At 39.7% G+C, this 27,770-nt stretch overlaps 1 pseudogene; it reads right to left on the reverse strand.

Moving 5' to 3' along the window:
* Nucleotides 1-27,698, reverse strand: LOC101536434 (small ribosomal subunit protein uS2-like; annotated as a pseudogene).
* Nucleotides 27,699-27,770: the final 72 nt, after the last annotated feature.

Below are 27,770 nucleotides of genomic sequence, written 5' to 3' on the forward strand. Positions count from 1 at the left end.
AAGACTGCAGATCACTCAAGACCATTCGGTTGTTGTTCCTACCCATTCAGTGGCCTGAGCCGTGGGGGGCTGCAGACCAGTCTTCAGTGGCAGGCTGGGCGCTCCAGTCATCAGTGGGGAACTACTGGATGGGCACAGAGGGCACCTGCACACCCTCAGACCAGTCTGCAACCTCGGGTTGGGTAGCTGTGAACTCAAGAGTGGGCGCGGTCCATTCACCCTGGAACTCCTCCTTGGTCACAGCCTTTTCAGCCGCAGCCTGCTCTTCTTTTTCAATCTCTTCAGGATCACGGTAGAAGTAGAGATCAGGCATGACCTCCCACGTGTGTTCACGGGAGATGGTGCCACTCATGCACAGAACCTCCCGGGCCAGCATCCACCACATCAAACCCACGGAGTGGGCTCCCTTTTTGTTGCACGGGATAGCAATGTCCACGTAGCGCAGAGGAGAGTCCGTGTTGCACAGAGCGATGGTGGGCAGGTTCATGTACGAAGCCTCCGTGAGGAGTTGGTGGTCAGCCTTGGGAGCTGTCACCACCAGGAGCCGCGGCTCCCGGAAGGCGGCCTGGATCTGGTTAGTGAATGTGCCAGGAGTGAAGCGGCCAGCGACGGGAGTAGCTCCAGTGGCAGCAGCAAACTTCAGAAAACCCCTTGGCCAGTGTTCCGAGAGATCACGCTGACGTCCGCAGGGTTCTCGATGGCCACGATGGCCCGCGCCGCCAGCAGGAGCTTCTCTCAGGTCCTTTTGAGGTGGATGATGTAGATGCCATCACTTTTCCTTTTGTAGATGTACTGCTCCATCTGGAAGTCGAAGTTGGTGCCTCCCAGGTGGGTTCCTGCAGCCAGGAACTTGAGGACACCCTCCTCCTTCATCCGGACATTTGATAGCTTCCCTGTAAAGTTACGCTGGGAATCAAAGACAACGTATGGAGCCCTCGCCGGGAGCGCGGAAAGGGGCTGTGCTTTTTTTTTTTTTTTTTTTTTTTTTTGAAGATTTATTTTTATTGCAAAGTCAGATATACAGAGAGAGGAGGAGAGACAGAGATGAAGATCTTAAGTCCGATGATTCACTCCCCAAGTGAGCCGCAAAGGGCCAATGCGTGCCGATCCAAAGCCAGGAGCCAGGAACCTCCTCCAGGTCTCCCACGCGGGTGCAATGTCCCAACGCATTGGGCCATCCTCGACTGCTTTCCCAGGCCATAAGTAGGGAGCTGGATGGGAAGTGGAGCTTCCGGGAATAGAACCGGCGCCCATATGGGATCTCGGCGCGTTCAAGGCGAGGACTTCAGCTGCTAGGCCACGCCGCCGGACCCAAGGGGCTGTGCTTTAAGAGGTGTGGTCACAGCACAGGATCACTGGGGGTGGGACGTGATTAGCCAGGATACAGAGACCATGGTGACAGCCTAGCACAAGAGCCCAGGACTGAAACTCACTGGAGGGGGTGGTACAAATTACTGCAAACAAACAAAATAAAACTGGATACCTGACACAATCCGTAAAATTGATTTGTAGACTTGTAGATGATAAAGCTCAGCGATCAGCCTTAAAGAGAAAATATGCTAGTCACAAGTGACCACAAACAAAACAAGAGAAAGGGGCACAATGAGTATCACTGACGCCTTCCCTGGAAAGTCGCAAAAGCCTTTGTCAAACTCAGTTAACTGAAGAAGGCATCAAGAAAATGGGGAATGCAGAATTTTATAAACTTGTTATAAAGCTTCTTATCAACAATGAGAAACACATGCAGCAGTTTAAGAATTTAAGGAATATTGTCATAGGAAATACGAACACTGAAATAAAATCAAGCTGAATTATCAAAGAACACAGTGGATCAAATAGAAATTCAGTGGAAAACCTGAATAATAGAATGGATGAGGAAGAAGAAAGATTTTTAGAATTTGAAGATTTTTTTTGCCACAATGGGAGAAAAAAGGAAAAGCTGGAAAAGAAAAAGAATCAAGACAATAAAAAAAATCAAGAATTAAGAGACAGTATAATAGGCCACATGTAAGAATTATGGAAGTTTCAGAAGTCACCGAACAAGAAGCTGTGTTTAAAGTTGTGTTAAATATGGCCCAGCATGCCAGCCTTGTGACTTAAGTCCTTGCTTCTCATGCACCAGTAACTGATATGGGTACCAATTTATATCCCAGCTGCTCTACTTCCCTTCCAGCTTCCTACTTTCATACTTGTGGTCTGGGAAAGTAGTAGAGGACAACCTAAAGCCTTGGTACCCTGCACCCACATGGGGGACTCAGAAGAAGCTCCTGGCTTCTGGCTTTGAATCCATTCAGCTCTTACCATTGTGGCCACTTGGGGACTGAACCAGCAGAAGGAAGTTCTTTCTATATAAGCTTCTCTCTGTAGATTGGATTTTCATATAAAAATAAATAAATCTTTGAAAAAGATATATTCAATGAATCAACAAATAAAAATTCCCCAAATACATTTTAAAAACTGGAAAACAATGTACAGAAGGGGAAAAGAATTCCCAGTAGTGTTGACAAAAAAAAATGATCTTCGCCAGGACACATGATAATCAAGGTCTCTTCAGTGGAAAATTAGGAAAAGACACTTAAATATACACGTGAAAATATCCATTGCCATATAGAAGGATGGCAATCAGACTCACAGCTGACCTCTCAGAGGAAATTCTACAGGTCACAATGGAATGCAGTGACTGGGACAAACATGCAAACTGGAACTTCCACACCATGGGCTGCTTTTGGTTAATCGGCGGGGGGCTCAGCTTGGCATGACTGCTTAAAAAGCAGCTGGCTCCATCTTAGCTCAGGCCATGCATGCGAACCAGAACCTCTGCTGCATCAACCACTTTCAGTTGATTGGTGGGGGTAGGGGGTATGGCCTGGCATGACTACTTAAAAAAGCAGCTGGCTCTATCTTAGCTCAGGCAGCCAGGGCATCTATCAGCACGGGGTTCTAATCACTGATTGCCTGCTGATGAGGTCTACAGAATTGGGGTTGAAGAATCACTGCCTAGGAACATCCATGAAAAAGGCCATCATACATGCGGGTGAGCAATGAATCTTGAGAGACAAAAAACAACGGGGCCGCTGTACTTGTAGGTAAGCAAGGGGACTGAGACCTGGTGGTTTGGAGGGGAGAGACTGGAAGATCTGTATGGGTCAGACTGATTATTAGCCCACATAAGAGTCCTGAGATGGGCTTGTAAGCACAGAACATTGCTGACCACCACATTCCAGGCCACACAAAAGCTAGATCTATGGGCCTGTCTAGCAGGGCTGGATCCTAGTACATGACTGAACGTTGGAACAGGGGACAGGTCACATTAGGCAGGGTCATGACACTAAGCAGCATGCAAGGGAACCAGGTCCAGGGATGGATTTTTCAGGGGATATGTGGGCCAAACCCTGTGGAAATACAACTCCCACTGGTTAGCTCAAGATTTGAGGTGGTAATGGACTGAACTAGGGGTGATCATGGAACTCGCCAACAGTCATGGGTATTGGACCGAGAATATGTTGGGTAGATCCAGGCTGCAGGACCTGCATGTGCATCCTAAAACAGGGTGTAGGGTGAGCTGGGCCGGAACTCAACATCCACCAGCTCATACAAATGCCAAGTTGGAGGGACAGGCTATGCTGGGCAAGAGCCTAGCACCTGCTGGCACATGTGAGATCCGGACCTGGGAGTGGGCCGAGTGGAGGGACCTGGGAAACACCCCTTTGGGGTCTTAGTTCCTGCTGGTGAGCATGTGGTCAAGACCTAGGTTTCAGGCAAGCTGGACAAGTTAGTTTCATTTGTTGGAAAGTGTGTGGGTTGCTTTTGGAAGGGGGCAGACTGGGCAGGGCCAAGTAAACCTTAGCCCACTGGTGAGTACAGAAACAAGGCAGGAATGTAGATCATCCTTGAGTAGGCTGTCACACGTGATGGTTTGCATGAGCCATGGATGAGAACAGACAGAATAGGGCCATGTTCCAGCACATGTTAGCGAGAGTTGGGACTTAGGCACGTCAGGTCAGGCCAGGGTGCAGCATCTAAGGCATAAGCCAAGACAGGTGAGGGACTGCATCAAGCTGGGTCAGAGCAACTACTGGAACACACAAGATCTATGTCTGGGGATAGGAATGATTAGGGAGCTAAGAGGACACCCTGACTGGGTTGTGGCTCCCACTGTTGAGTGTGAGGGCCAGAGTGGCACTGTTTTCTGGTCTGGACATGGCTGCAGTGTCCCTTGGCACAAATGTGAACTGGCTCTGGGGTGTGCCAGGCTGGGCCAGACTATAGTACCCACTGCTGCTTGTGAGAACCAGGGTGAGTGTAGGACAAGCTACATTAGGTGTCTGCCTCTGCTGAGCTATGTGTAAGATGTGTCTGGGTGCAGGTCAGGCTGGGCTGGTATATAACTCCCAACTGTAAAAATCAGAATGGGTGAGGGCTTGTCAAGAAAGGGCACTATTTCTGCTAGGACAGAAGGTGGACTAATTAGGGCTGGACCATGGACCCACCAGTGGGTGTGAGATTTGGCATGGGAGGCATTCTGATGGAGGAGCTTGGGGAACTCCTCTGTGAGGACACAGTCCCTGCCAGTGAGCACAAGAAACATGACAGGGAGCAGCTCAGACCACGCCAGGTGAACTAGAATTGGGTTGGGCTAGGTCTGGCCAAGCTACAGCAGTCACTGGCAAATCCGAAGATGAGGCACGCCATGGCAGATTGGGTCACAGCACCCAACCAACACATGTGAGACCCCTGTGGGAGGGAATGAACCTGGTAAGGGGTTGTGTGGGGCTCCCCTGCTGAACCACCACTCCCACTGGAGAGCGTGAGACCTGGGATGGGGGCAGAGCAGGCCAAGCAGGGCCACAACAATTGTTGGCATGCATGTGAGCTGGATCAGGGGAAAGCCATGCTGGGTTGATTGTTCCTACTGGTGCATACACAAACCAGAGAGGGTGTGGGTTGTCTGGGTTTTGCTGCAGCATCAGTTGGCAGATGCAGGCATGGGGGCAAATTTTGTCAAGTTAAACTGCAGAACCACCTGGAGAGTATAAGGTCCAGGAGTGGGAGCGGGACCATTAGGGAAATAGTGGCACCTCTCTCTTGGGTTGTCACTCAGGCTGATGAGTATGAGAACCAGGACTGGGGCAGGCACGGCTAGACAGAGAGTGGCACCCGCAGGCAGGAGTGTGGGTTGGATAGTTGGGCTGGTTGGGTTGAATTTGGCTTCAATGCCTATTGCCATGTGTGAGAGCTGAATGGGATGGGAGACAGACTGGAGCAGTCTACTGTACATACTGTCAAGTATGGGAACCAGGCCAGAGAGCATCCCTGGTGGGGGTTACTGCAGGTCACTCTGACTAGGCTGCAACTTCCACTGGTTTGCATGAGGGCAGAGTGTGGGGTGGGCAGGATCAGGATGGGCTCCAGCACTCATTGATTTGCCTTGAAATCAGGGCTGTAGACAGAATTGACCCAGCAACTGCAACTACCAATGTGTGAAACAGACTGTGGAAACCCTGTATTGGCAAGCACACATAAGAATCAGATCTGGGATTACCTCAGATGAAGTTTTTGTGGGGATTCTCCCAACTGAATCACTGGACTCAGAACTGCAACCGTGGAGAAAATTGCAGATTCCATGGTCTGACCGTGGAGTGCATGTGTCAGAGCTGCCTCCTCAGTGACTTAAACGGAGCAGTGAATGGCATATCCAGGTGAATATGGGGAATATGGCAGTGCATTGGAGCCTGCATGGGACACCTGGTATAATAACAGAGGACAAAAGACAGAACAAATTGATCAACTACCACAACCAAGTGTTGGCAGTAAATATCTGGGCAAACAGAGACTCTAAGGTGAAGTATGTCAATCAATGGATTCTCAAAAAATTTCATCGTGTTTTGAGTGGTAAGATCAGCAGTAACTCAGAACTGTGGAACTATCAAAGCATGTTGAGCAGGACCCTTGGATCTTACCCCACATCGAGGACTCTGGGATGGCTTCGGTTAGCTGTTCTCCATCCCAGGGCACAGAGGCATTTGGGAGGCTGGGTGTGGCTTCTCTTGTCTCCCTGATTCCTCCAGAGGCAGGAAGGAAACAAAAATAAAACAAAAAAAAAAAAGAGAGAGAGAGAGAGAGAGAGAATGTGGAAGCAATGGTCTCACCCACTTTCCTGTAGCCCTTGCCTCTTTGCACATTAATCATTTATGAAAAAGTCATGAAAAATAGACATTAAAAAAAGAATGCAGTGACATATTCCAGATTCGAAAAGGAGAAATATTGTCAACCCAGACAAACTTACCCAGGAAATCTTTCCTTTACCTTTGAAAATGAAATAAAATTATTTTACAGTAAAGAAATGGTCAAAGTATTCATTGACTGCTTCCAGACCTGCCCTATAAATGATGCTTAAAGATGTTCTCTTGAGAGAGAAAAGGAAAAGCACTTACCAAAACTAAAGCCAATATGGAGAACATTCCAGTAAAACGACAACATAAGACTAAATCAAACAATGAATAAACCATTGCTACAATGAAAGGAACAGATTACTACTTATCAGCATTAACTCTGAATGTAAATGCCTTTAACTCATCAATTAAACATCATAGATTAGCTGACTGAATCAAAAAGCAAAACCCAATACATAAGATCAGTGAATCAAAGATGTGGTTCTTTGAGAAAATTAATAGATAGATTGCCCACTAGCCCGACTAATCGAAAAAAGGGGGGGATGGATAACATACAAATCAATAGGATCAGAGTTGAAAAAAGAAATACAAAAAAGATACATCAGACACACATAGAATTATTAGGAAATATTACTATTACAAGTGACTATACACCAGAAAATCAGAAGATCCTGATGAACATATACCCAAAGATCCTCAACAAAATAGTGGGCAACAGGATCCAACAATGCATCATGCAGATCATTCAGCCAGACCAGGTGGGATTTATCCTTGGCATGCAGGGATAGTTTAACATTCACAAATCAATAAATGTGATATACCATGTCAACAAATTGTGTTTATGTCTCTCTTGAAAATAATATCTAGATTTTTTTCTGAGATGCTTTCAGCCTTCTATAAGCAATGAGACACTCTCTTTTCGTTGCCCCCCCACAAAAATTAGCAGGCGCGTGATAATTTTATATATGAAAAATTCTGTCAATTCATATTGTCACAAAAAGATCGTTGTCTTCTGCAGACATTTCTTTTCTCACAGTTTTGCATGCTTGAAGTTCAAAATCAAAATGCCAAAGGGTTGGTTTTAGTTCTTTCTGAATCCCAGTTGCTTGTCTTCGGATTCATCATTTAGATTTCTTTGTGTGTGCACAGAGATTTCTCAAACATCCTTCTTATCCAAAGCAGTGAGACATGTGCTCTCAGAAAAGGATCTTGCCCTTTAAAGCTTGTTTAGGCTGAATTATCTCTTTAAATGCACTATGTTCAAATACAATTAAATCAGAGATTAGCATTTCAACATAAGAATATGGGAATGGGAAATGATTCAGTCTACAATATCCTAGATGGGCACATCATTAGTTTTGTGACTTGTGCTTTCTGGTGTTAGGCTAAATTTCTGACATACTGCTTTTCTAACTGCTGTATCTGTCTTTTCACAGTCACCCATGTAAGAAGTGTAATATAAAATGTTGAAGAACCATCTTTTGTATTAAAGAATAAAATCACTGTAACATTTTTTTAGCACACATAGCATTTTGACAGTAAATATTTTGATATGAATATTGCATTAAATACTCATGGTGGGCTCGGCAGCATGGCCTAGTGGCTAAGGTCCTCGCCTTGATCCCATGTGGCCGCTGGTTCTAATCCCGGCAGCTCCACTTCCTCTCTGTCTCTCCGCCTCTCAGTATATCTGACTTTGTAATAAAAATAAAATAAATCTTTAAAAAAAAATACTCATGGTAATTTAGAAATGTGGACAAACTATATTACAAACTCTACCATATAGAAAATTATGAAAACAGGAAGTTCTGTAAAACTCAATAGGGACCAGGCTAGAAAACAAAAGAAAGCCAATATAGCATGTCTCCATGAAAATGAAAAACACACACAAACACACAAAACAAAAAAAAAATGAAGATTAGACTTAGTTTAACTTTGAATTGGGATTTCTCAAGATGGAAATTAAAGAGATTTTGTGATATCATATATATGCCCTTCGGTTTTCAGAGCAGTACTAATAAAAAAACAAAAGACTCAATTGTGTTTAAGTTTGTTTTGCCCTTTGTAACATAGGTTGTGCAAATACTCAAGGAATTACATTAAATGCTTTACAGGATACCTCTTACGTCCCAAAAATAATGTACCAAGGCACAGCCAAGCAGGAATTTTGGTGCATTTTAGCAATTGTATCACATCAAAGCATATTCAGTAATGGTGGACTACCATAGAAACGGTCATTAACATAATCGTAGCTACAAGATTGAATATACCGCAGCAAATTGTGTAACTGTAAAGACCTGGAGATAGAAAATATGCAGTATCTGATATTGCCGGAATTACTTTATAAATCACTAAAATCTTATAACACAAAATCAAATTGATAAACATAATGGCATTCAGTATGACTAGTTCTAGTTAAAAACTATGTGATTACCAGTAAAGTATTTTAAATTACCATTAAGAGCGGACAGAATCATACAATCAGTGAAGACCCAAAACACAATGCTTCACAAGTTCGAGTCAGAATAAAGATGGCCGTACAGATATGTAGGTTTTAAACTAAAAAAAAATCAGAAAACCTGAAGTATGGAAACATGTACTTATCAATTAAGCAGAAATACAATGAATACTGTTTTTATCAGCTACATTAGAAAACATAAAAGACAGTGCTGGCTTCGGCAGCGCACATACTAGAAAATATAAAAGATCTCTCCTTAGAAATTATGAGATCTTGGCTATTACTTTGTCTCTCAATTATTTTATCACTGTAGCCAAAATAAATAAAAATTTAAGTCCTCCTGTTAATGGAAGAAGTATATAAGTAATAGAGCTAAATGATATAAAAATGCTTAATCACTTGATTAAATTATATTAATCACAGACCCAAAAAGTGATTGCTATCAACATTTTGGTGTGGTTCCTTCCAGAATTTATAAATTTGTTAAATGTATGACACTATGACCCATTTCAGAATTTCAGGTAATGTATCTTCTTGATATTTCCCTTACCCTGAAAAATTACAAAATCACAAATGGAGACCATAGGTCTCCCATTATTAATGAAACCTTCAGTGCTAAATATGCAAATCGTTGTTTATAATACTTGCATATTATTGTCATGAACAACTCTGAATATAAATCATTTCCACCAGCATATATTACTTCTTCATGATATATTCTTAGCAAAGCAATAGTTGGTTAAGTGGTATATAAGCTTTTGAAAAACTTCATACAGATTTTCAAATTGATCCCTGAGTAACCTCATAATTTACTTCAAAACACTACTCACAGAGTACAAGGCACTAATATGACTAAAAGCTTTTAAAATCCAATTAATGAGTCAAAGACAATAAACCCTTGCCATCTCAATATTTTACAAGGCATTTCATATATTATCTGCTTGTACACAAGGTCTACTCTTCAAGGAGAATGTTATGGGCTTCTTCATTCCCCTTAAACTATATGAGTTGTTGTCGATTTAATACATATTAACCCTTCATAGGCCCCCCTTTATGCTTTCTATTGCTTAGTATGATATTCAGGCATTTGTAACAATTTACACAAATAATTTTATAAATAACTGAAAATTTTCACATGGCTTTCATGTAAAAAGTTCCTATCCATTTTTAAAATTACCTGCATTTTTAAAGAGTTTTCACTTTGGGGAATTTTTCTTTGAGATTTATTTATTTTTTTATTACAAAGTCAGATATACAGAGAAGAGAAGAGTCAGAGAGGAAGATCTTCTGTCCGATGATTCACTCCCCAAGTGAGCGCAGCAGCCAGTTCTGTGCCGATCCGAAGCCGGGAACCAGGAACCTCTCCCAGCTATCCCACGTGGATGCATGGTCCCAAAGCTTTGGGCCGTCCTCGACTGCTTCCCCAGGCCATAAGCAGGGAGCTGGATGGGAAGTGGAGCTGCCGGGATTAGAACCGGTGTCCATATGGGATCCTGGCGCGTTCAAGGCGAGGACTTTAGCTGCTAGGCCACGCGGCGCCGGGCCAGGGAATTTTTTAATATTACAGAGTAAAGCGGATATTCTCCTGGATTTCTTTGCTAATGTTCAAATACGTAGCCACACTTCGACTCTCAACTAATCTTAAAACTGTTTATGATAATTCCTTTAGCCTATGTTAGAGTCGTATCATTTCTGCAGTCTGTTAGAGTCATTGCTTGTATTCTATTTATCTGACTGGAGAATGCAGCATTATATCAGGTATATTTTAAAAATGTTTCATGTTATAGAACAAGACATGTGTCTGTTTTACACTTGGTTGTCAAGGTACCCTTAGGTTTTCTTCATTGCTTCTTCAAACTTAATTTTAAAGCAATTTTAAGTATTACACTAATTTTGTAAGTCTCACAAATTGATGTGGTTGCCATACCACATATTGCTAAAGAATATGACACATTTCTTTTAATAGCATTTTAGGTGTATTCTAGCTACATCAGATTTTAATTTATTTACTATTTTGGAGATATTCATACCCATGCTGGGTTGTTGACATTTTTGTGAATGGGAGCTTGTCCTAAAATTACAGTGTATTATTGACACTGATGAAAAGTCTTAATTGGTTCATGTCCATGTGTTAAATATTGTTTTAAACTTGCTTACTTATTTTATTATTCCATGAATCAGTTTTATAGGCACTGGGATTACCTTTTTCTCCTTTCCCACGTCCCCCCTTAATTTTCCAATGTCATTACAATAGTATAATCCTTCACAATCAGTCTTAAGTCCATCATTCTGCCATTTTAATTTTATCTTGACATTGTAGGTATGGCCAATGGCAAATAGTCCAGCATCCTATTGTGAAGATACTTTCAACAGTTTCACTTGACATCCATTAATGATTGAGAAGTAGAGACTCACATTGCATTATGTTTTCACATCTCCATGTCATTGCCTCTACTATACAGTTACCCCATAAATGAAGAGTCATAAAACAAAATCAACAGAGAAAAATAGAAAGATTTTCTTAGAAGACTTAATGAAATAAAAAAAGATGTGTCCACACCTTTTTCTGTTATGTCCCTATTGGTCTACATGGACAAAAGAGTGATTGTTCTGGATTTACTACAAAGACAAGACATCAATGTCAAGTGACTTAAAATATCCTGATAACCATGAAGAAGGGAAACCTGTGCCTTCATCAAACCAGGATGGTGTATACACAACTTTACTACTCGGGGAATATTCATCAAACTCTTATTTGTGCCCATCAATTTTAATACTATATGTGATACACACTGAATTAATCAATGGCTCTATAAATTTGAGATTGAAAGTCCTTAGTGACAACTGTTGCTCTCATTAAATTTTGGATATAAGAGTTAGAGGCTGGTTTTGGAATTTATTTTACTGGGTTCCATCTTCAATCATGTCCAATTTTGAAGGAATTTTAAAATTAGAATACTTTCAAAAGTAGCATTGTACTGGAGATTTACTTTTGGTGTAAATTCATTGTGTTAAACATGTGGAGACTGGGAAAATTTGAATTTGCTGTCCCTATGAAGGGCAAATCAAGAAAGGTGTCTCTACCATATCAGAAGTTTCCATACTAAAATTCTCCTTTTCCTTCTCCAATCAGCAGGAATTGTCTAGAATGGAGTCAACACAGACATTCTGTAGATAAGGAATAGAACATTTGACAGTGGGAAAGTTGAATCCAGAATTAAGGCAGTTTATCTTTCTTTCTCCTCTTTTCATATTTCAGACATAAGGAAACAGCTACAGATATTGTGAATTACTCGTTTGCCTAGTCTAGTGAATAGTAGCATTTGCCTGAGAATTTCAGAAGTCTCCTGAGGAAAGACCGCTTGGAATGGCTGCTTTGACACAACTACTGTTGAGTCTCCACCCAAGGCAAGCTGAGCCACACAATCAAGAGTGCTCCACCAGGTTGACAATCTGAACTTGCCCTGGACTTCCCCATAGAAGCTGGATGGAACCACATCAGTACAAAGCCTGAGTATCTGCATAGCTGTCAATTGAATAGTCTTATTGTGCTATTTCCAATCTGGCCCTGCCACTACCCCGGGCCCCTTAAAACCCGTGTGTGGCAACAGCATATTTTGGATCAAGAGATCACTCTTTCACCAAAATGCCAGTTTCTTGAAATAAACTCTTCCCTAATATATAAAAGTTATTAATTTATGCATCAATTTTGTAATGGCTCACATTACTGGAATGCTCTATTAGTTCTCATATACAAAGCATGACATGCAGTATTTATCTTTTTGTTTCTGCCTTATATCATTCAATACAACATCATTGAGTTCTATTCATTTTGCCACAAAGTATAGGATTTCAATCTTTTATACTTGAATAATATTCCACTGTGTAGATAATTTTTTAGATATTCCTTTAATGGAAACTATGATTTCCATATTTGACTTCCAAATTTGGATTCCATATTTGAGCCAAAAGCATATTTTAAACATCAAAACAAGTTTAAAGGTCAGCTTAGATGTAAAGAGGAATAGGAATACAGTGAATCTCTTGATAAAGCAGTAGCAAAGTCACGTTACAAAACTACATAAATACAAAGATAAATCACATTGGTCAGTTATGTATATAAACTAAAATAGTCAAATCTCAGGTCATGAGTTCACATCTATTTTTACACCACTTTAAAATATTGCATTTTAATCAGATTTAAAGTAAAGAATGGAGAAAGACATAACACACTATTAGTAACGGGAAAGGGGTAGAGTACCTATTTTAATCTCAGAAAAATGGACATCAGAAAAAAACATCATATCGGGATGACACTCTGCCGGCTCTACCTTCAGAACAGAGATGGTCTCCCCAACAAGCCGTTGAATTTGTCTGGACAATAAGATGCTGGACTCTATGCTTGGTATATGCTTGCAATGGGGGACTCTCAACTGAACTTGAACTGTGGTAATGCAACAAGGTGGAGGAATCCACCATGGGGGGAGGATTTGGTGAGAGGTGGGGAGAATCCCAGTACCTATAAAACTATGTCACATAATGCAATGCAAATAATAATAATAAAAAAGAAAAAGCATTATAATCATGGACATACAAGTACACTAGATAAAGGGCTCAATTTAACAAAAAGACATAATAACCAGAAATGCATATGTGACTAACAAGAGAGGATAAAATTAGACAAGAATGCAGGAAAAAATAAACAAGTTCACTACTATTACATATTGAAAATTGAATGATACATTGAGTAGCCAGTAAAGAAAAAAAAAATGAACTGAAAGAATCATCAATTAACTGTCTCTGAAAGAATTATATTGAATTACTTATAGAATATTTCCACTAGAATACTTACTCTTCTCAGTCTCACCTGAAAGTGCAATAGTCACAAAGAGAAACTAATTTTGGGCCATAAAATATATATTACCCAGTTTAAGAAGATGAGCTACATTCAAAATATTCTTTCAGATCACCACATAATTAAACTAATACAGATGAAGAGTAACATAGCAGGGAATTCTCAAAATACCATAATATTAAATGATGTCCCTCTAAGTAATACACAGATCAAGTAAGAAATTGCAAAAGAACCATTAAGCTAAATGAAAAATGAAGATACAGACTGACCAAAATGATTAAGAGGAATCCAGAACAATGTTTAGTGGACAATTTATCACAACAAATGCATTAGGCAGTAAGAATTTAAATCAATAATGTAAGTATCTCTTTTAGGAAATTAGAGATAGAAATGGAAAATTAATTTAAAACAACAAACAGAAAGAAAATAAATGAACCGAGAAACATGAGACTCAAGAAAAATTAGTGAAATCAAAAGATGATTGTTTGAAAATACATACAAAATTGAGTAAGTACTAGCCAGATTAATATATTTTAAAAAAACATTATTACTTATTACTGATGTCAGGAATAAAGAGAAATTGTCACTCACTGCCAATCTCATGGACTTTAAAGTCATTGTAGTCACAAAGTTGACATATTACATACAATTGTGCACTTTGTCCAAAGACATAATTTAACAAAACACACACAAGGAAAATTGATTTCATGGTTTGCAAATATCCATTAGAAGCTTCAATTAATAATGAAAACAGAAACAAAATTAAAGCAGTTTCATGCGTGAATTTTGTTAAACATTTTAATGTTAAAAAAATGATACCAATCTCCTGAAGAAAGTAAAACCACAGTGAGCACATACCAAATTAAGAAAAGGAGAGTTCAAATCAAATTACTGGTCTAATGAACATATAAATATAAAAATTGTGGACAAATGGGCCCAACTGGAATCCATCATGCTAAGAGAAATGAACCAATCCCAAAAGGTTAAATACCACATGTTTGCCTTAATCTGAGATGATAAGATGACAACTTGGAAGATAGTACCTGTATATTGTAATAATAGTGCAATCTCTAACAACCTGTATCAAATACAATAAGATAATGCAATGTAAACTATAAACCAGCAATTAATGTCAAAATACTTAAGATCTACATTGAAAATCTGTAACACCTACTTTACCCTCAATACGCTACGTTAATCCGTGATGGGGGGAATGCAGGGAAGTCTTTCAGGACCATAAAAAGAGTGAGGAAAAAGTACAATATAGCCTATCAAGATCAAATCTGGTAATTCATAGACAACAGACTCAAAGCGGCTCTAAACAATAGTAAAACTACTATACCAATGCATGAGGGGGGAATCGGGTGTGATCCTGACAACCTCTTAACAGGAGGTCATGTGCGTGGAGCAGGGGGGCACTCCAGAGTGGAGCAGGTGGTAAGGAGGAAGCTTGGATCCCAACCATGAAGACTCCCAGACCTTCACCACAAACTATTAATACGAGCAACAAGGACTATATCCCAACTGCCAAGGAGGCCACAGGGAATTGGATGCCCTCGGAGGCCGAGTACTCTGAGGTCACCCACCCCAACCGGAGCTTCCGCTGGGGATGGAAGAAGTCCAAACACTACCGTGCGGAAGCCAACATCATCGGAAAGACAACCAGAAGCCCTGAGCGGTCCGCAGAAACAGAAGAACGATAAACGTCCTTCGGGACCAGGGAGGAGAGCTTTCTCTGGTCTGAACCTGGCTCCACCTCTGGACCCCTACCCTCTCTCGCAATGACCATCAGGATCGCTCCGAAAACCCCTCACAGCGAACAAACAATCATACAAACTAAAAAAACCTAAAATAAATAGACAAACAACCAAAAGTCGAGCCTGAAATCTGACAGGAAAGAGCTGGCGTGGATTGGCTCATGCCTCGCTGGGTGGGACACAAAGATTAGTCACTCCTCACCATGGTGTTGGGGATTTCCCTGCACACCCCCCCAAAACAAACAAACAAAAAAATGTTCAGCACCTTAATTGTCGACAAATGTCTTGTTAGAGTTACAAGTCAGTCTAGATTACCCTAAAATCTGCCAAGATCAGCAAAATTATACTTCAACACAACAAATGGCTAAATACTAAAAAGAAATAGACATGAGACAGCTGAATGGTACCTTATAGCCATTTTAAGGTATATAGCAGTCGGTTCTGTATATAAAACTAAAACTGAAATGTCAATGGGCTAAATCATAGGTTGTGGTTAAGAACTTGCTTGCTTTCTTTTTTTTTTTTTTTTTGTAACACACTGGTTACTCACAACCATGTCAATTCCATAATGTTGCAAATTGCTGTTGATGTTATGTCGGGACTCTTGGTTGAATGGGATGATATTCTGCCAGTTCTAACAACGTACCAGAAATGGTCTCCCCAAGAGACTGTTCAACCCATCTGGACAATAAATAGCTGGACTTTATACTTGGTATATGTTTACAAGGAAAGAATCTTGATTGAATTTGAACTGTAATACTGCATCAAGGTGGAGGAAGCCACCAGGGGGGAGGGGCGTGGAGGGGATTCCCAGAGCCTATGAAACTGTAACATAATGCAAAATAATTAATAAAAAAAAATTCAGCAAATTTTAGCAAATCAAATCCAAAATGAGTAAAAACAATCGTAAAATATCACTGGTTTTTGTCCCACCTACAGAAGCCTAGTGAAACATTCACATTTCTAATAATGTAATCTAGCCCATCAAGATACCCACAAAGGTCATGATTATATCAGTGTGAAAAAACAACTTGACAAATGCAACATTCGCTATTAAAATTCTAAATCACTTAACAGTAGAGACATATTTCCTCACCATTGTAATGTCTATCAAAAAAAAAAATCTTACAACTAACAATACACTTACTGGTGACAAACTACATGTTTTCTTGTTAAAATTTGAAACAAGTCAGGGAAGTGACAGCATATACCTTCTATTTAGCACTGTTGTCAAGATTCTAGTCAATGTACTAAGTCAAAAATGTTAAAATATTTTTACAGGGCCCAGTGTAGTAGCCTAGCTGCTAAAGTCCTTGCCTTGAATGCACTGGGATCCCATACGGGAGCTGGTCCTAATCCTGGCAGCCCCATTTCCCATTCAGCTCCCTGTTTGTGACCTGGGAAAGCAGTGGAGAATGCTCCAAAGCCTTGTTACCCTGCACCTGCTTTGGAGACCTGAAAGAGGTCCTGCCTTTGGATCGGCTCAGCTCCTGCCTTTGTAGCTGCTTTGGGAGTGAATCATTGGACAGAAGTTCGTTCTATCCATCTCTCCTCTCTGTGTATCTGACTTTCAAATAAAAATTTTAAAAATGTATTTAACAAAAAAGGACAAATTAAACTATTGCACTAAGATGTTTCATTATCATTAAAGGACGTAAAACTGTACAGGAAAAACACTGTAATTAGGGGTTTGATATTAGCTGCTACTCAGGCATCTACCACAGGTCTCAGAATCTTTACTGAAACATAGTATCTGTGAGCATAAGGGAATGGAGGGTGGTGGCATTACATAAGGCAAAAAAGAAATATTAATGAGAACGAGAAAGCACTGATTTGAAAGGCAGAGTTAAACCAGGGAGGGGGTGGTTTTCTGTCCACTGGTTCACTCCCGAGTTGGCCTCAACAGGCAGAATCTAGGAGCCCCATTGAGTCTCCCAAGTGAGTGTCAGAGGCCCAAGCAATTGTGCCATCTTTTGCTTCTGTTCCCATGCAATTCGCAGAGAGCTAGATCAGTAGAGTACCCTGAACATGAACTAGTGTTCATGAAGGATGCTAGCATGCCAGGTGGCAGCTTAATGCACTATGCCGAAATAGAGGCCCCCATTTGCACATCGAAAGAGGCCCATCACCATGGATTTGGACATTAAAATAATAAAGAGGTATCGTTGTAACTCCTTTAAAAACCTTAAAATATTGAAAAGAAAAGATAGGGCCCAGCAGTTCAGCAGAGCAAGCCACTGTTTGTGAAGCCAGCATTCTACCAGTCCTAGTTATTGTATGATCCAGCTTCTTAATAACACAACAAGCTTGGGATAGTTGTAGAGAACAACAAAAGTACCTGGGCACCTGCCACCCATGTGAGAGATCCAGATCAAGTTGCAGGCTCCTGGCATCACCCTGGCCTGTCCCAGCCATGCGGCCATTTGCAGAGTGAACCAGAACCTGACTGTGCGAGAGATCTATCCTGTCTCTCCTCTCCTTGGGCTCTGGTTTTCCAGTAAAGAATAAATTGTAAGGAAAGAGAGCGAGAGAGAGACAGATACAGAGACAGAGAGAAGCATAATATCAAATATTGGCAAGGACATGGGGATTGACTGCAGCTATTTTACATGCTATGCAAATAGGAACGCAATTGAGTAACTTTAAATACACAAGGACACCTAAAAAAAAGTTAAGCAAAATGGAATTAAAACATCAATATACTGTGGTATAAGAAATATTGAATCCATAATTGTTAAGTCTGTACAAAGTTCAGAAAATGTATAAAATGAAAAATTAAAAAAGAAAAAAAAACACCAAGCATGGATTTCAAAGGTTTCTTATACCCAAATAAATCACATGTGTATTTTTTAAGTACCCTCATGGTTACCCAGAAAAATAACTATTCTACTATTTCATATTCATCAAAGAGAAATCAAAACATGCCTACAGAAAGTTTTACATGAATTTTCATGCAATCTTTATTCATAGTGCCTACGTCTAGCAACTACCCATATGTCCATCAATAAGTGAATAAGCAAGGGTAATATTTACTCATCAATAAACATCAATTACTGGAATATGAAATGAACACATCTCAAAACAATTAAGCTCAGAGGAGAAAAATTACAGATAGTATGCATGATTCCTGGAAATAAAATCTAGAAAATATAAGCAGATACATAATGATACAAAGCAGATCAACCGCTGCCTGGAATCGATGGTTGGGTGAAGACTGCAACGTAAAAAAGCATGAAAGAACCTGGGATGTTCAAGTTTTCTATAATATCCATGATGACGTATTCATACATGTAAATGCTTGTGAAACCATCCAAATACACTTTCTAAGTAAATACATTTCGGGGGAGGCTTTCAGTGCAGCTTTTAACATACCACATAGAACATCTATATCCTATGTCCAAGTTCCTAGGCTTGGATTCTGGTTCTACTTTCTGATTCTAGGTTCCTGCTAAAAAAAACTTCATGGCAAAAGTACTAAGTACTTGGTTTCCTTCCATCCATTGGGGAAACTCAGACCAACTTTGTAAATCGCTTCACAGCCTAGCCCAGTCCCAGCTGGGAGTGGGGGAGCCAAAGGAGGGAATTAGGGCTGTTTGTTGGGAACAGAATTTGAAGAGTGAGGTAACAAATATAAGATGCTATTGCTCTGCTTCTCCGATTTTGAAATAAACATACCATTGTACATAAACACCTCAATGTTGATATGCACAAAGCTAATGCATCTGGAAAGCCACATGTTTTCAACAGAGAATGTAGATTTTTTGATTGGTATGCCAAGAAAAATGTGATACAGAGAATTAGGTATACGATATTTTTGGAAGGGTGGGGAACTCCGGTAAATGGGTATATAAGGCCCATGAAATAATTTAACTTGGCCCTACCAAAACAACTGGAGATTCGACTTTGAATTTCACTAATTTAGAACAAGTTACTTTTGCATTGACAGTTTTTCATGCCTGCGAAGAACATATTAAATATCCAAATGGCCCTTGGCAGAAAAGCAATTTCTCACGCCTGCGAAGGGTAGAAAAAGCTATCTACTTTCCTACAAATAGCTTTCTTGCAGATCTGTATCAGCTTATTAGCAAATGTATCTAAGTAAGTTCAAAAAGCTTAAGTGAAATCTAAAATTCTCACAAGTAATCAACGTCATTATCTTGTCATTTAAAAGCCTGATAGAATATAAATTATCAAAAGGCAATTGATGTAAGTCTTTTTGCCTCTGGAAGACTCTTTGCAAAATTTCAATCTATCAGCTGAAAATTTGACAGTGATATTATTTTGTCACCCTTTAATTCTCATAGTTTCATCCTAAGCTTGCAACACAAGTATATTTTAGAATCAAGTTAAGAGATATTCACAATTCTGGAAAAATCAACAGAGGAAGAACTGTTCAATATCAAGATAGCATCAGGTAAACATAAGCATATGAGATGAGACATTGGATTCAATTTAATTTAATCATTCACTAAAGCTTAACCAATAAAATATCATGAAAGAATGTATAAGCTTGTATTAGAGAAAAATTGCAACCCATGCTGGAGATCTCAGAATTCTTGCATATTTTACATTAACTTTTCTTTCTGTTATTGTCCCCTCCCTCCGTATTTACTAATAATTTTTTCAATATTACACCACATTATGATACTTGAATCCCTTTCTTTTTCCTTTGATATTCACAAGACATATGTACTAGCTTTATTCTCTTTTTTTTGAAAGATTTATTTTATTTTTATTACAAAGTCAGATATACAGAGAGGAGGAGAGACAGATAGGAAGATCTTCCGTCCGATGATTCACTCCCCAAGTGAGCCGCAACGGCCGGTGCTGCTCCGATCCGAAGCAGGGAACCAGGAACCTCTTCCAGGTCTCCCATGTGGGTGCAGGGTCCCAAAGCTTTGGGTCGTCCTCGACTGCTTTCCCAGGCCACAAGCAGGGAGCTGGATGGGAAGTGGAGCTGCTGGGATTAGAACCGGTGACCATATGGGATCCCGGGGCGCGTTCAAGGTGAGGACTTTAGCTGCTTGGCCACGGCGCCGGGCTCTAGCTTTATTCTTGTATCTTATTTAAGAAAACAGGGAATTAACTAGCTTGTTCATATTCACACTTTGTAGTCAGTGAAGCCAGGAATGATGCATGCAGCTAGATAACTTTGTCATCTCATGCGCCCCTAAAAGCTACACAAAGGATAACATTATATCTCTGTATCATCAGACACACCATGATCTTTAACTTGTTCCAATCCCCAGTTGTCATTCAAATGTTCATTTTCTGCTGTCTAAAGTAACTAACTACTGTAACCAAACTGAGTAGCTTCTTATCCATCCTTGATGATGGCCATTTGCATAATAAAGGCTTTAATGACCATACATGCCTTGGCTAATTTTATATGGAGAGTATATCATGAGAAACATCTGATCTGTGCCCCATTTTCCATTTGGCATACCCATAAACCTTAACAACGTTTAAGATCTACTTGCTATTTAATAACACATATGATTTTCCATATTAAACGCACAATCTGGATTCTCCACACCAAATTTGAAATGTAAGAGTGTCAAATTCTGGAGTTATATAGACTCAACAAAAAATTGAATGTGAGTTTGTGGAAGATCAAAATAGAAAGAAACCATCTTGAAATAGATAGTTACAGCTTTACAGACAGCTAAATCATGGCATAAAGTAATGTGTTTAAACTGATGAACAAAAAATGTACTTTCTTTGGCTTTTTAAAGGTAGTATTTCTGTTGAACACATTACAAATAAATGTTTATAATATAATTATATTTTCACCAAATTATCAAATGTCCATTAAATATCTGTCTTTATGGAATAAAAACATGTATCATTCTCATGGATAACTGCCCATTTTCAACATAACTTGACAAACAGAATAAAAACAAAATATTTCATGCTGAGGAGGCAAAGAAAGAGAGAAGCAACACCGATCTATGAGCAATGCATTTACCTATTTAATTTCTTTTTTAAAAAGGTTTATTTATTTTTATTGGAAAGACAGATATACAGAGAGGAGAGGAGACACAGAGGGGGGAAGATCTTCCATCTGATGGTTCACTCCCCAAGTGACTACAACGGATGGAGCTGAGCCAGTCTGAAGCCAGGAGCCAGGAACTCTTCTGGGTTTCCCACACGGGTGCAGGGTCCCAAGGCTTTGGGTTGTCCTTGACTTCTTTCCCAGGCCACAAGCAGGGAACTGGATGGGAAGTGTGGCTGCTGGGATTAGACCCAGCCCCCATATGGGATCCCGGCTCATGCAAGATGAGGACTTTAACCACTATGCTACTGTGTTGGGCCCTATTTAATTTCAATGGCTTTATACTTCCAAAAATCAGCAGTTTAAGCAAGAACAAGAGTGATGAATAAAGATAGCATCTTAACTACATTGCACATGCATTGCTTTTGTTCTCAATGATTTTAATCTAGGAATGTTTCTATCCAGATTGGACAGGCAATTTTTTTTTAAGACAAACCATTGTCTTGAAGAAATTATCTATCCTTATTGATCAGATAAAAAATATCATGCACATAAATGAAAGAGTTTTGGTTTGTTTCACTCAAACTTCACATGCACATATACAGAAACAAAAAAAAAGTTTCAATCTGGTCTGTGGCTTAAATATTTCACCTATTTTAACATACAGAATTTTAAAAGGGATTATTTCTTTTTTTATACATATTTTTATTGCATTTCATTTTATAACAACGTTTCATAGGCTCTGATGTTCCCCCATCCTCCCCGGGCCCCCCCCATGGTGAATTGCTCCACCTTATTACAGTATTACAGTTCAAATCTAGTCTTGTTTCTTTGAATGGAAGCATGTGTCATGCATACAGTCCAGAATCTTATTGTCCAGCTGAATTCAACAGTTTCTTTAGGAGACCAACTCTGATCTGAAGACATAGCTGGCAGAATATCATTGGGACCAATTAAATGCCATTACATAACATCAACAGCAGTTTCCAACATTATGGGGTTAATTAACATTGTTTTGAGTGGCTGATGTGTTAGACAATGCGAGTTCTTAACCACATCCTGAGACTACTTCCTTAACATTTCAATTATAGTTTGTATACAACTGGCTTCTACCTATCTTACATTGGCTATAGGATACCATTCAGCTATTTTCATTTTAGTATTCAGCAGTTTATTGTGTTGAAGCATAATTTTTACTGAACTTGGCAGATTTTAGGGTAGTCTAAACTGGCTTATACCTTTAGCAAGGCATGTGACACCCGTTGAGGCATAGAACACTGTTGGGAGGGGTGTGCAGAGAAATCCTCCATACCCTAGTTAGGAGTAGTTTATTTTCATGTCCTACCTAGTAAGGTATATGTGAGACCCCACTGATCATTCCCTGTCTAGTTCTAAGCTTTCCTAGTTGCTCTCTGTCTATCCTAATTTTTTTTGTTGTTGTTTGTTTTGTTTTTTTTTTTTGGGGGGGGGGCCTCCAGGGCGACCCTAATGGTCATTGCAAGAGAGGGTGGGGATCCAGTACTGGAGCTAAGCAAGGACCAGAGAAAGCTCCTCTCCCTGTTCTCGGAGGGAGTTTATTGTTCTGTTTCTGTAGACCGCTCAGGGATCCTGGCTGTTGTTCCGGTGACATTGGGCTCTGCGAGGAGGGATTTGGACTTCTTGTATCCCATGTGGGAGATTCAAGTGGGAGCGGATGACCTCAGAGTACTTAGCCTCCGATGGCACTCCAATTCCCCGTGGTCTCCTTGGCAGTTGGGATGTAGTCCTTGGTGCCCATACTGGTAGTCCTTGGTGAGGATCCGGGAGTCTCCAGGGTCGGAATACAAGTCACCTCTTGTCCCCCTGCTTCACTCTGGAATCCCCCCTGCTCTGTGCATATGACCTCCTGTTAAGAGGTTGTCAGGGTCGCTCTTAACACTCCCCATGTCTTTGTGGTTTTGCTATTGTCTAATGGTGATTCGAGTCTGTTGTCTATAAGTTACCTGTTATGTTCTTGATAGGTTATGCTTTACATCTGCCTCACACATTCTAGGGAGATGGAAGATCTCTCTGCTCTTCCTCAAGGGGATTATTTCTTGAAGCAACAAGATAGTTGAATCCATATAAGGCAAAGACATGAATACAGATGTGTAACTTTGTATGTACAACCATTTTTTTTTGCATTTTTGGATGTCCCAGAAGACATGGATAAATAATGTCTATCAATCTCACTTCACCCATTTCATTTGACATCATGCATTACAGACAATATCTGAAGCAATTCATATTTTTCTCCTCTGTGGGTCTATTTCTATTCCCAAATTAATTTTATGCTCAAGGACACGACTATACAGCTCTTTATCTCTCACATATAATTATCACCCTCCATAAGACTATGCTGACACAGCCAAAAAATTAAAAACAAAAACAAACAGAAAAAAGAAATAAATGGTTGTGGAATTATTTAGTAAAATTGATGATATCATACTGCCAATCAAGGCAATTTAGGAAAGGGCTAAAATGTTGGATTTTTCAAAAACCAAGAAGTAAGTGTGCAACATGATAGCTCTATAAATAAAGTTGTGCAGGGTTCAGAATCATTACTATAATCACAAGGCATTCCTTGGCAATGGTCATGCAAATAAACATAGTCACTGCATCCAATATCTCTGGCCATCATCTGGAAAGAGTTTTATTTGCAACAGTTGATGAAGCTTTGCTTTATCAAATGAGTGAGCAAGAAAATGGGACACACACTCCAATTTTCTGTAGTGCTTTAAACCACATGCTCCAAAAGATATTTCCATGGTGACATATTAGACATCTAGTATTAAAATATAGAGGTTATTGAAAATGGATTTTTACTTTTTAAATTTTATTTTGTGATATACTTCCATAGGCTGTGGAATTTCCCTTGCCCACTGCCTAAATCCCTTCCAAACCCACTGATCTCCTGTATATTATTACAATAGTATAAACATTCATAAACAGTCATAAATCCATTATTCTGATACTAAAGTGTATACTGACATTTTAGGTAAGGACAATGGCAGAAAGCCCAACATCTTCTTATCAAGACATATTTAATGATTTCATTGGGAGTCCATGTTTGATTTGGAAGTAGAAATGCTTACTACATTGCATCTTCACATCCAGATATGATAGCTTTACTGCACAGTTACTTTGCACCCCTTAAATGAAAAACCATAAAACAAAATCAATTCCAGGAAGAAAAAAAATAGAACATGTACAACACAATTTAGATAACATGCTACTGAATGAGCAATGAGTCACTGAAAAAAATGAAAAAGAGAATCAAAACCTTCTTGAAGAAAATGATGGTACTATATGATCTATGTTTCACTAAGGGAATCGATAAGAAAAACAAAGACTTTTTTGATGAAATAAAAATTAAAACAAAAATATAAAACTCCATGAGATGTAGAAACACAGTATTGAAAAGGATATTTATAACAGCTGGTGCTTGCAAAAAATAGAAGTATCTCAAATAAATGGTCCAATAATGTATCTCAAGGATATATTAAGAAATAAAAAAAGAGTAGGAAGCAAGAAATATAAAGATCAGAGCAAAATAAATGGAACTGAAACTAAAAAACTACAAATTGCAATGAGAAATAGCCATTTTTAAGATCAGCAAAATAAACTTTAAGGCAGACTAGCAAAAAGCAAAAGAGAAAAACCAAGTTAAATTAGAAATGAAAAAGAAAACATTCCAAGAAACTAGTAAGGTGACCTCATCTTGCTAAATGGATGCTTTTATCATTACGTGGTATCCTTCTCCATCTCTTTTAATATTTTTCACATCAAAGCCTATATTATCCGACATAAGAATGGCTATATCAGCTTGTTTTTCTTTCAATTAACCTAAAATAGTTTTCATCCTTTCACTTTCAATTTCTGCATATCTTTGTTGGTGAGATGTGTCTCCTGTAGGCAACTCATAGATGGCTTTCTTCATTGTTTCAGTCTGCTAATCTGTTATAGTTGATTGATGAGTTTAAGCTATTTACAGTCAGGGTTGATATTAATAGGTAGTAATCATCCTGTCATTATAGCAATAGGTTGTTTATTGTTTGATTTAATCTACTTCTGATGCTTTGTTGGGATGCTGTCTATATTTGCCTTTGTGTTTGGTAGGTGCTATACTTTTTCTCTGCCAAGAGAACTTCTTAAAGCATCATTTTTGCGAAGGTCTGGAAGGGGTGAATTCTTTGAGCTTTATTTTTCAATGTGGAAGAGTTTTATTTCATTTTTCAAAGGCAAAGGAAAGCTTTGCTGGATTAGTTTGGGCTGACAATGTTTTTCCTTTTAGAATTTGGAATATGTCACTCCACTCCTCTCTTCTGGCCTATAGAGTTTCCTCTTGAGAGGTCAGCTGTGAGTCTCATTGCGGTTCCTCTATATGAAAATTGATTTTTTTCATGTGCATATTTCAGAATGTTTTCATTATGTTTGACAGAAGGGAACTTGAATATCATGTGTCCCAGCAAAGATAGCTTTTTGTCAACCTTGTTGGGTGTTCTGTTCCACTTTTGTATGTTGTTTACCAATTCTTTCTTCATATTAGGGGAGATATCTTTATTATTTCATTGAATATATCTTTAAACCCAGCTTCTCACTCTATGCCTTCTGGAACTGTCATAACTCTTACATCTGACCTTTAAAATAGTGTTTTTTTAATTCTGGAATACTTTTCTTAGCTTGACTCAGTTTCTTTTCCAGCATTTTTATAAACATTTATTTGTTTTTATTGTATAGTCAGATATACAGATAGGAGGAGAGACAGAGAAAAAGATCTTCCGTGCAGTGATTCACTCCTGAAGTAACCACAACTGCCGCAACTGAGCTGATCCAATGCCAGGAGTCAGGAGCTTCTTCCAGGTCTTCTACGTAGGTGCAGGGTCCCAAGTCCTTGGGCCGTCCTCCACAGCTTTCCCAGGCCACAAGCAGGGAGCTGGATGGGAAGAGGGGCTGCTGGGATTGGAACCGGTGTCCATATGGGATCCAAGTGTGTGAAAGATGAGGAGTTTAGCTGCTAAGCTACTGTGCCAGGCCCATTTTCTAGCTTTTTTACTCCTCTCCTCATTGTTGAACTAAATGTCTTCTGATTTTGAGATTATTTCTTCCGCCTCGTTCATTCTATTATATAGGCTTCCCACTGAATTTTTAATTTGCTCCATTCATTTCTAATAATTTGGCTTGATTTTATTTCAGTGTTCCTATTTCCTGTGACATCTACCTTATATTTTTAATCTGCTGCATGTGTTTCTCAATGTTGGTAAGAAACTTTATAACAAGCTTATAAAATTCTTTATCCCCCATTTCCTCAATGACTTCTTCAGTTAATTCTGAGGTTGAAAAAGGCTTTTGCTCCTTTGCAAGGGAGACATCAGTAATATTCTTTGTGCCTCTGTCACTTTCTTTGCTGTTGGTCATTGTACTTCTGATTAACATATCTTCTTAGACCAGGTTTCTAAACTTTATATAGTCATTTTTACTGATTGTGTCTGGTACCCTGTTTCTCATTTGCAGTCACTTGTGCCACTCCCTCCAGTGAGTTTCAGTCTTGGGCTCTTGTGCTATGTTTCCATCATGTTCTCTACATCTCCAGCTATTGGCTCACCACTTTCCACATCCCTGCACAGTCTTTCTCCCACTCCCAGTTCCAGCACTGTTTTGGATTATGGAGACTCCAGCTCTCCTAAATTACTGGGTTGTCAGTGGTGTTGGACTTGCTGTAATCTGTTCACTGCTATTTCTGAAGGCCACCTGGATCCATTTTGGGTGGAACCCATAAGATGCTAAATCAGTACTGTTTCCCTAGTTTGACCAGTGCAATGCACTTAACCAGAAGTGAGTTCTCTCCTGGCTCAGCAATTGTGCACCTCCCTGCTGTTCCTTCAGACCCACATTCTTCTCCTCAGTTTACAAAGTGTCACCTCATGTGGAATTGGTAAGGATTTGAGCCTACTGGCCATTACATATGGAGGCCACCTGAACTTATTTTGAATGGATCCTATAGAATGCCAAGTCAGAACTGTTTTCCCTGTGAGACCAGTGCAATGTGTTGAGCTGGAAATAAGCTTGATCCTGGTTTAGTGCATACACAGCTCACCTTTGTCTCTTTAACCCCATAGTGTTTTCCTCAGTACACAAAATGTTGCCGTTGTGGCACTGATAGGGGTCTGAGACATGCAATCTATCCTGTTCCTGCACCTGCCTTCTTGGCTCTGCCACTCTGTTTCTTCTTGTGGTCAAATCAAGCAAATTTACAGGATGGGAAGTTCTATGCTTGGGTTTACCTCATGAACCCTTGGTGAACTCCTCTTCCAGCCTGGACAGTAGTGGAGCTCTGATCATTGATCGCCAACCACCCTTGAGGTATCTGGTCATTGCAATACTGCTCTGCTGTCTTTGCTGCTTCCCTGTGTCCATGAGTCTCCAGGTTTCCCTCAGCCATTGGCCTGCCCTGTCCTATTTCTCATGAATGCTGCTTCTTTGTAGCACCCTTGCTAATGATTCTCTAAACGTG

Source organism: Ochotona princeps, chromosome X (assembly GCF_030435755.1).
Source record: "Ochotona princeps isolate mOchPri1 chromosome X, mOchPri1.hap1, whole genome shotgun sequence".
NCBI classification, from domain to species: domain Eukaryota; kingdom Metazoa; phylum Chordata; class Mammalia; order Lagomorpha; family Ochotonidae; genus Ochotona; species Ochotona princeps.